Source organism: Osmerus eperlanus, chromosome 5, assembly GCF_963692335.1.
Source record: "Osmerus eperlanus chromosome 5, fOsmEpe2.1, whole genome shotgun sequence".
Taxonomy (NCBI): domain Eukaryota; kingdom Metazoa; phylum Chordata; class Actinopteri; order Osmeriformes; family Osmeridae; genus Osmerus; species Osmerus eperlanus.
The window spans coordinates 9948458-9956214 of NC_085022.1; the positions used below are offsets into that span (position 1 = coordinate 9948458).

Sequence of the window (7757 nt, forward strand, 5' to 3'; positions counted from 1 at the left end):
ATGGAGAGGTGAGTAAAATCAGTCAGAGAAAGCAAGAAGGAACAAGATTTTGAAACTGCCGATAGAGTCGTATTTCTGACCGCACAGACATATAAAGGACATCTCTGGTTTCGGCAGAGTCTTGGGTCTCGGAAAATATCCTTATATTTTGGATTGGACGTATAGTTTTGCGTCTAGGTCAACTTGTTTGAGGTGTGGATGCTAGGTAAATGTTCGTTTTTCTCTCTGCCTAGCTCGTTAGCTATCACAGCTGCGCCATCACCGTGGCAACCAAACAAACAAGCACCAGGAAAGCAAAAGGAACACGTTTTTGAAACTGCAGGTAGAGTCGTATTTCTGACTGCACAGACATATAAAGAATATCTCTGGTTTCGGCAGAGTCTTGGGTCTCGGAAAATATCCTTATATTTTGGATTGGACGTACAGTTTTGCGTCTAGGTTATCTTGTTTGAGGTGTGGATTCTAGCTACATTTCTCTTATTCTCTGCCCTCAGCGCGTTAGCAATCATAGCTGCACCATCACCGTAACGACAGACACGCACCACTCAGTCTCTCACACAGGTGATTGGTACGTTTACTTGACCATGAGAAACACGATTACTAGCAATTGTCGGTTTATGCCAATAATACGATTACTCCGTTTACATGTGTAATTAGTTATGCGATTACTCAATAAACGCGTCTACATGATTCTTTTTTATTAATCGTTGTATGCTCCACGGACAAAACTTGCACCATCATCCTTCTGCAACAAAGTGTCGCCGTGTCTTCCTGTATCGGCTCTACTGCTGTATGTTTCATTCCATCAACACATTGAATCCTACTAAGAAAGCCGAGTAAACGCACTCAATGGTAGGCTACATCTGCTACTGCTATTACTATCCCAACTATAATTTCAGATGTCAAAACGATAATATTCTTGTTCTGACTAGCTAGCCTACTTCTTCTGTTTAACAGTTCAGCTTTCAGCTTCTCCCGCATTGTAGGCTATTTTAGCTCTTAGCTTTGTTAAGATGATGCAGATGATGTAGTTCAGCTTCCACACTGCCTCTTTTGTGTCACTCACACATTTTTGAAATTCATTTCAGCTTGCGGGTATTTTCTCATTTCTCACTTTTATACTTTTTAAAATATAAAGGTTTTTGTGCAAATTATTCTCCCTTTAAAAGTAATGGTAAATCCTTTCAAATCATTGTTGGAATGCTGCTCCAGCCCCTTTCAAAAATACCTTTCGGTTGCTTTGAAGCTTCAGCTTATAACTTTCTACTAAATTTTCACTATTTTCAGCTTTTTTAGCATGGTCAGCTATCCCCATTCAGGTTTTCAGCATTCTCACTGCTGTTTCGCAGGAACAGCCTTTTCTAGTTATTATTATATCAACTTCTTAGTTCTTCCGCCGTTTTTTGGCCTTTAACTAGTTCTGCATACTTTCACCGATTCCTACAATTTTTGTATCAAAACGTTCAGCTCCTTCAGGAGATGTTGGCTATGACTTTTGGTATTTCTCACTTTTATACTTTTTAAGACATTAAGGTTTTTGTGCAAATTATTCTCCCATTAAAAGTAATGGTAAATCCTTTCAAATCATTAAAAAGCTTCCTCCTATTTCAAACGTAACTACTTCAGCATACTTTCAGCTAGAGACACCATTCAACCTTTAAAATGTTCACAAGACATTCAGCTATTCCCAAATGATTCCGCTTTTTCAAATATTCAGCCAATTTTGAATTATGACAGTTTGAAATACATTAAAATGTTCGCTCCTTCTTGATTTTTATGAATGAGCAGCAACACTCTGCTGGCTGCTCTTTTTCTGATATTCAACTAATTTGTCAAACAAATTCCTCTAACGTTCATATAGTTTAACTTACAGAAACAAGTTATACCTTAAAATGTAGCTAACTTCAATGGAGAGGTGGGTAAAATCCGTCAGAGAAAGCAAGAAGGAAGACGATTTCGAAACTGCCGGTAGAGACATATTTCTGACCGCACAGACATATAAAGGACATCTCTAGTTTCGGTAGAGTCTTGGGTCTCGGAAAATATCCTAATTTTATTGATTGGACGTGTAGTTTTGCGTCTAGGTCAACTTGTTTGAGGTGTGGATGCTAGGTAAATGTTCGTTTTTCTCTCTGCCTAGCTCGTTAGCTATCACAGCTGCGCCATCACCGTGGCAACCAAACAGACACGCACCATTAAAGCAGAGTTGGGTACACAGGTTTTCGAAACTGCCAAGAGTTGTATTTCTGACCGCACAGACATATAAAGGATATCTGTGGTTTCGGCAGAGTCTTGGGTCACGGAAAATATAAAAAAAAATTGTATTGGACGTACAGTTTTGCGTCTAGGTTAACTTGTTTGAGGTGTGGATTCTAGCTACATTTCTGTTATTCTATCTTATAATCAAGCTAGCTACTTTTTTCCACAATCGACCAAATTGGCCAAACAAGGTATGTAGCTACATTGAGCTTAAAGTGTACATAATCTAGCCTCCATTCTAGTGACGCTACGACTGTCATCAAACGGCGAAACCAGGTCACATAGCTAGCTACGTTTTTCCAGACATAATATTCGTTACCTAGCTACAAACAAATGCTTCGTAACTGAAGAGTATTTACTTTGTATTGGCGATATTGACAACAGAGGTTAAGGAACTTGTCTTTAATCAAAAGATGGTCTCCGTTTTCAATTTGAAGCAGTAGATGTAGCTTATGTAGGAAATGTTCCATTGCATCCTCTCTCTAGCTTAGCTTTGGCTACAGATGGACGACAATCACGATGCATGCATTATTCACGCCTACGGTGTTAATACAGTCTGTAAAAATACCACTTTGACACACTTGCAAGATGATCCGCTGGTTAGATGTAACATGATCTTATTTACTACCCACAATAGTTCAACTTTTTTTGCTGCAGCATTTTAATCAGTTAGCTCCAGGTCCTCTCTAAAATACATTTCAGACCTTTTGAAACCTGAGCAAATGACTTTCTACTAAATTTTCAAATTCTTTGAATTATTTCTCTTTTTGCATTGTTCTTCTCTTTTCTGTAGTTGTATGCCTTCGTCCAGCTCCTGCCCCTTTCAAAAATACCTTTCGGGCGCTTTGAAGCTTCAGCTTATAACTTTCTACTAAATTTTCACTATTTTCAGCTTTTTTAGCATGGTCAGCTATCCCCATTCAGGTTTTCAGCATTCTCACTGCTGTTTCGCAGGAACAGCCTTTTCTAGTTATTATTTATTTTTGCCCCCCTAAATCTTTGTCAATATTTGGCCTACATAGACAACCTAGGTGTCAAAAGTTTCGTCTTGGTAGCGATTGAGTTGCTTGTATTTTTATTTACGTTCCGTTGCATGGTTTAGGCTGAAGTTAAGTTTTTGTGGCGAAAAGTGAAGCTAACGGTGGCTAATTTGCTAGCCACAGTCACTGATGTTACTAACGTCACTAACGTCACGAAAACACGCGTGACTACCTGTAGCAGAACATTCGTTTCGCATCTCTTAACTTGGGGGATAGCTAGGCTAACTATAGCTTTACTGCAAGGCAGCTGCAGAAACGCCACAAGCAAAGAGGTCAGGGTGATAACTATTTACTCATTTTACTTTGTGATGTGAAACACAATTGTGAAATGTAATGTACAATATTAGCTGATATTATTAAGGAAGTAGGCCCACATCTACTTTCGGAAACGGTAGTCTACTATTTCACTGAAGCATTAGCATGACATTAGCCTCTGTTGCCCGGGCAACACATAGCTACTACAGTGGTCTATGATGCATCTGTTTTCAATCGTTAAAATAAACATTCCTCACAAATACATTTTCGTTGTAGGATTTATTATGACATTACATTACAAGTAAACGATTTGTTGGTGAAATTATCATTACCTGTGGTTTCAAACCAGTGTTGCTCACTGCAACGCTGTAGCTTACGCGAGACACACTACAAAAACATCTACACAGCTGTTTAGGAAGTCAAACGGCGACAGAACATGTTTGGCACTCCCCTTACTTAAATCAAAAGTCTTTCAATAGGTGAAACTATCTGACTACTAACCTGAACTTCATTGCCACAGCCTAAACTTTGTCAATCTGTTCATGAAAATAATAAATTTCAGCCTAAACCGTACAACGGAACGTTCAATCGAATTCAACCAACGCAATCGCTACCAAGACGAACACAGCAGTAGTCTAGTGTACTGTAGTAGAATTTACGGGGCAGCTTCTCCACACAGGGCTATATCGCATTTTGCGTTGTTACTGACAATGATCGCTACCAGTGAGCTTTTTATGAATGAGCGATTTTCCACTAAATAAATGTCAAGCTTATTTACGTTTTTTGGGGCATTTTTTCAGTTAGCAGATGGTAATGTTTGAATCGCGATTCCATCTTCTACTGCCGGTAAAGTCGTAGAATAATCTTCAAAGGGGGTTCTTTATTAATGAATGAATGCAATATGAGTAGGCTAAATGCCTGAAAATATCACGAGAAGGGAAAACTTAAAAGGACGTTTAAGTCATAGAGATTAGGTCAATTTTTACACCGGTCTGCCAAATTTATTCGTTTTGATTCAGCTAGGCTGCCTCTTGCAGGGGAAATGAGAAGACATCATATTTCATTCTACACTTAACTCGTATTTTGAGTTGTAAATGAGCAGCAAAAAAAAGATGCTTTTAAATCTATGTAATCTTCATAAATAATAAGTAGGCCCTATGCATTTTTATATAAAATATACAGAAATATCAGTTGTAAAAATGTCATTAAAAAACTGACCCCTGTGCAACCGACGCAAGCAAGCACACCCTACAATTTCCCCAGAAATTGTACCCTCTCTAGTTAGGGATGTAAGCGTTCAGGAACAACCTTTTAAACCTCTAACGCATCAGGATGTTTTGTGCGCACGTTTAAAGCTTTCTAATGAAAACGTTCAGAGTACCGTAGCAACAAACGTTGATGTCATGGGTTGTCCTTGTAAAATTAAGAGTATAAAGCCAGATGGAAACTGTTTCTATCGTAGCCTATCTTTTAGCATATGTCAAAATGAAGAGAAGCATCTGAAAATTAGACAGTCCGTCGTGCAACACCTTGAAAAGAACAGTTCCAAGTTTGAATTATATTTGAGAGATGAGTACACATCTGTAAAGGACTACGTGACCAAGTCAAGAATTTATTACTGTGGTTCATGGGCAACAGAGATTGACATTTTTGCTGCAGCTGACTTTTTAGACACAACTATAATGACTTTTAATGATGGAAGATGAAATGCGCACCGGCCCACAACTACAAATCCACAGTCATGCACAGAAAATTGTATCTTCTTAAACCACACAGGTAACCATTATGAAGTTGTACAATGTGTTAAACAGAGATATGCACGAAATGTTTGTGCAGGAATGTGTCAGCCTGGAGAGATTGATCTTTTGAAGACACGTTTAAGGAAAAGGAAATTAAATGATGGAGGAGAAAACGCGAACAGTACTGGAATAACTCTGATTACAGAGCAAAAACTAAAAATTCTTAAAGATAAATATCACAGTCACAAAAGTATAAGCTGGATAATAATTTGACCAAATATAGGACAAATCGTGAATTTCAGAAACTAAGACGTGAATACTGGAAGAGTAAATATAGGAAGAATCTTGACTTTAAAGAAAGTGTACGAGCATACTCTAAAAGTAAATACAGGAAGATTCTTGACTTTAAAGAAGTGTAAAAGACTTTGCTATGAAAACAAAGGAGAGAAAACTGCTGCATTGGCTGACAGGTGTATAACACTTACATATTTACATGTGTGTGATGTTGAATGTGAGCATGGAAACCATTTGTCTGACAATCCATCAAGTAAGTTATAGATTTGCTATACATGCCATCGAAAAATACTTTGTGGTAAACTTCCAGACCAGAGTGTTGCCAACAACATGCATTTGGAGGAAATTCCAGCGGAACTTAAGTGTCTCAACTCTTTAGAGCATCATTTGATCGCACGTCATATTCCTTTTATGAAATTGTTGTGTTTGCCCCGTGGTCGCCAGAGAGCTTGTCATGGCCCATGTGTCTCTGTTCCTATCAATAACGCAGATGTAACAAACATACTTCCGAGACATGAATGTGACGACAAAATGATAAGAGTAAAACTGAAGAGAAAATTGACCTACAAAGGGCATTATGAGTATATGTATGTCCATACTGACCGTGTCAGAAATGCTCTGAAATATTTAATGACACACAACAAATGGTATGATGATGTGAAGTTCAATGAAGACTGGGTTAATACTTTGAATGAAACTGATGATGCTGAGAAAGAGGCATATAACAAAGATGAAACAGTAGAAGAGCGAAATGAAGAAAATACTCCTGAAGAGCAACCAGAGGAAGATTTGACATATATTGAAGGACATAATGGACTTTTGTCAGATACATCATTACAGCCGGTTGATCTGGGTTCAGAGATAATTGATCAGCATTTCCAGGACATCCTAAATGTGGCACCAGGTGAAGGCAACAGTCCTGTTAGGTTGCTAACAGATCAAACCAATGAAGCAAAATGTTTCCCTGTCCTCTATCCTACTGGTGGGCCTACTTTGCATGCTGAAAGAGAGGAAAAAATATCTTTGTCACGTTACCTGAATACACGCATACTCAATGCCGATGGTCGTTTCGCACAGAACACAGACTTCATTTTTTATGCACAGTACATATCAGAAGTTAATCAAGTTGTGTCTAGTGTTTCAGTCGCATTACGCAAAGGTGAAGGTTTGTCTATGAAAAAAGTGACACAAGACATGCTAACAAACTCAGACTCGCTAGGTCAAATATTACATAATAATGAAGGATACAAGTTCTTAACCCTTGTGCTGCCTTCGGGTCACATGACCCAAAGGTTCATAACGAACCATCGTTGTGTTTACCCAATTTTACCCAATACAAAAACAAATAAAAATCATTTTCTTTTAACCTTCGCAATGTGGAGGGTCTGAGACAGCCCGACGGTTAAAAGAAAATGCTTCACTTTGTTTTTGTATGCGGTAAAGTTGTCACAATACGACGGTGGGTAACAATGACTGATGGGTCAGAATGACCCGAAGAGAACACAAGGGTTAAGAGGAATTCGTGGCACACCTCCATACTGGATGTCAGTACAGAAAGACCTTTTTGCCATAATAAGACAACTTTCCATACCCACCTTTTTTGCATCTTTTAGCTCTGCTGATTTGAGATGGCCTGAAATGCTGAACTCTATCCTGAGAATAGAAGGAAAACAATTAAATGTTGATGAGCTTGACTGGTCGGAAAAATGTGGTCTTATACAACGCAATCCTGTCACAGCAGCAAGAATGTTTGATCACAGATGGCATTGTTTTCTGCGTGATGTAATCATGTCTCCAGCTGAACCCATTGGGAAAATAAAAAACTACTTTTACCGTGTTGAATTTCAACAACGTGGTTCACCTCATGTCCACTGTCTTTTTTGGGTTGAGAATGCTCCTAAGATTGACAAAGAAATTGATGCTGAAGTAGCACATTTCATAGATACATACATCACTTGTGAGACTCCACCTGAGACTGACACAGAGCTTTATGAGACTGTGAATTGTGTGCAGAAACACAACACGAGACATTCCAAGACTTGTCGTAAGAAAAACACAGTGTGCAGATTTAATTTCCCACCACCACCATCCAACCATACTTTTGTCACAAGAGGAGGTAACTCAGAGGACTTGAATGGCAAAGATGAAAATACAAGTGCAACTGGAATTA

At 38.5% G+C, this 7757-nt stretch overlaps 1 long non-coding RNA gene across 1 annotated transcript; it reads right to left on the reverse strand.

Annotated features, from left to right (window-relative positions):
* Nucleotides 1–6389: 6389 nt before the first annotated feature.
* On the reverse strand, nucleotides 6390–7460 carry LOC134020592 (uncharacterized). The gene is made up of 3 exons (XR_009930428.1): nucleotides 7421–7460; nucleotides 7183–7240; nucleotides 6390–6587 (listed from the first exon to the last, which is right to left on the reverse strand). It is a non-coding gene; the product is annotated as an uncharacterized LOC134020592 (long non-coding RNA).
* Nucleotides 7461–7757: the final 297 nt, after the last annotated feature.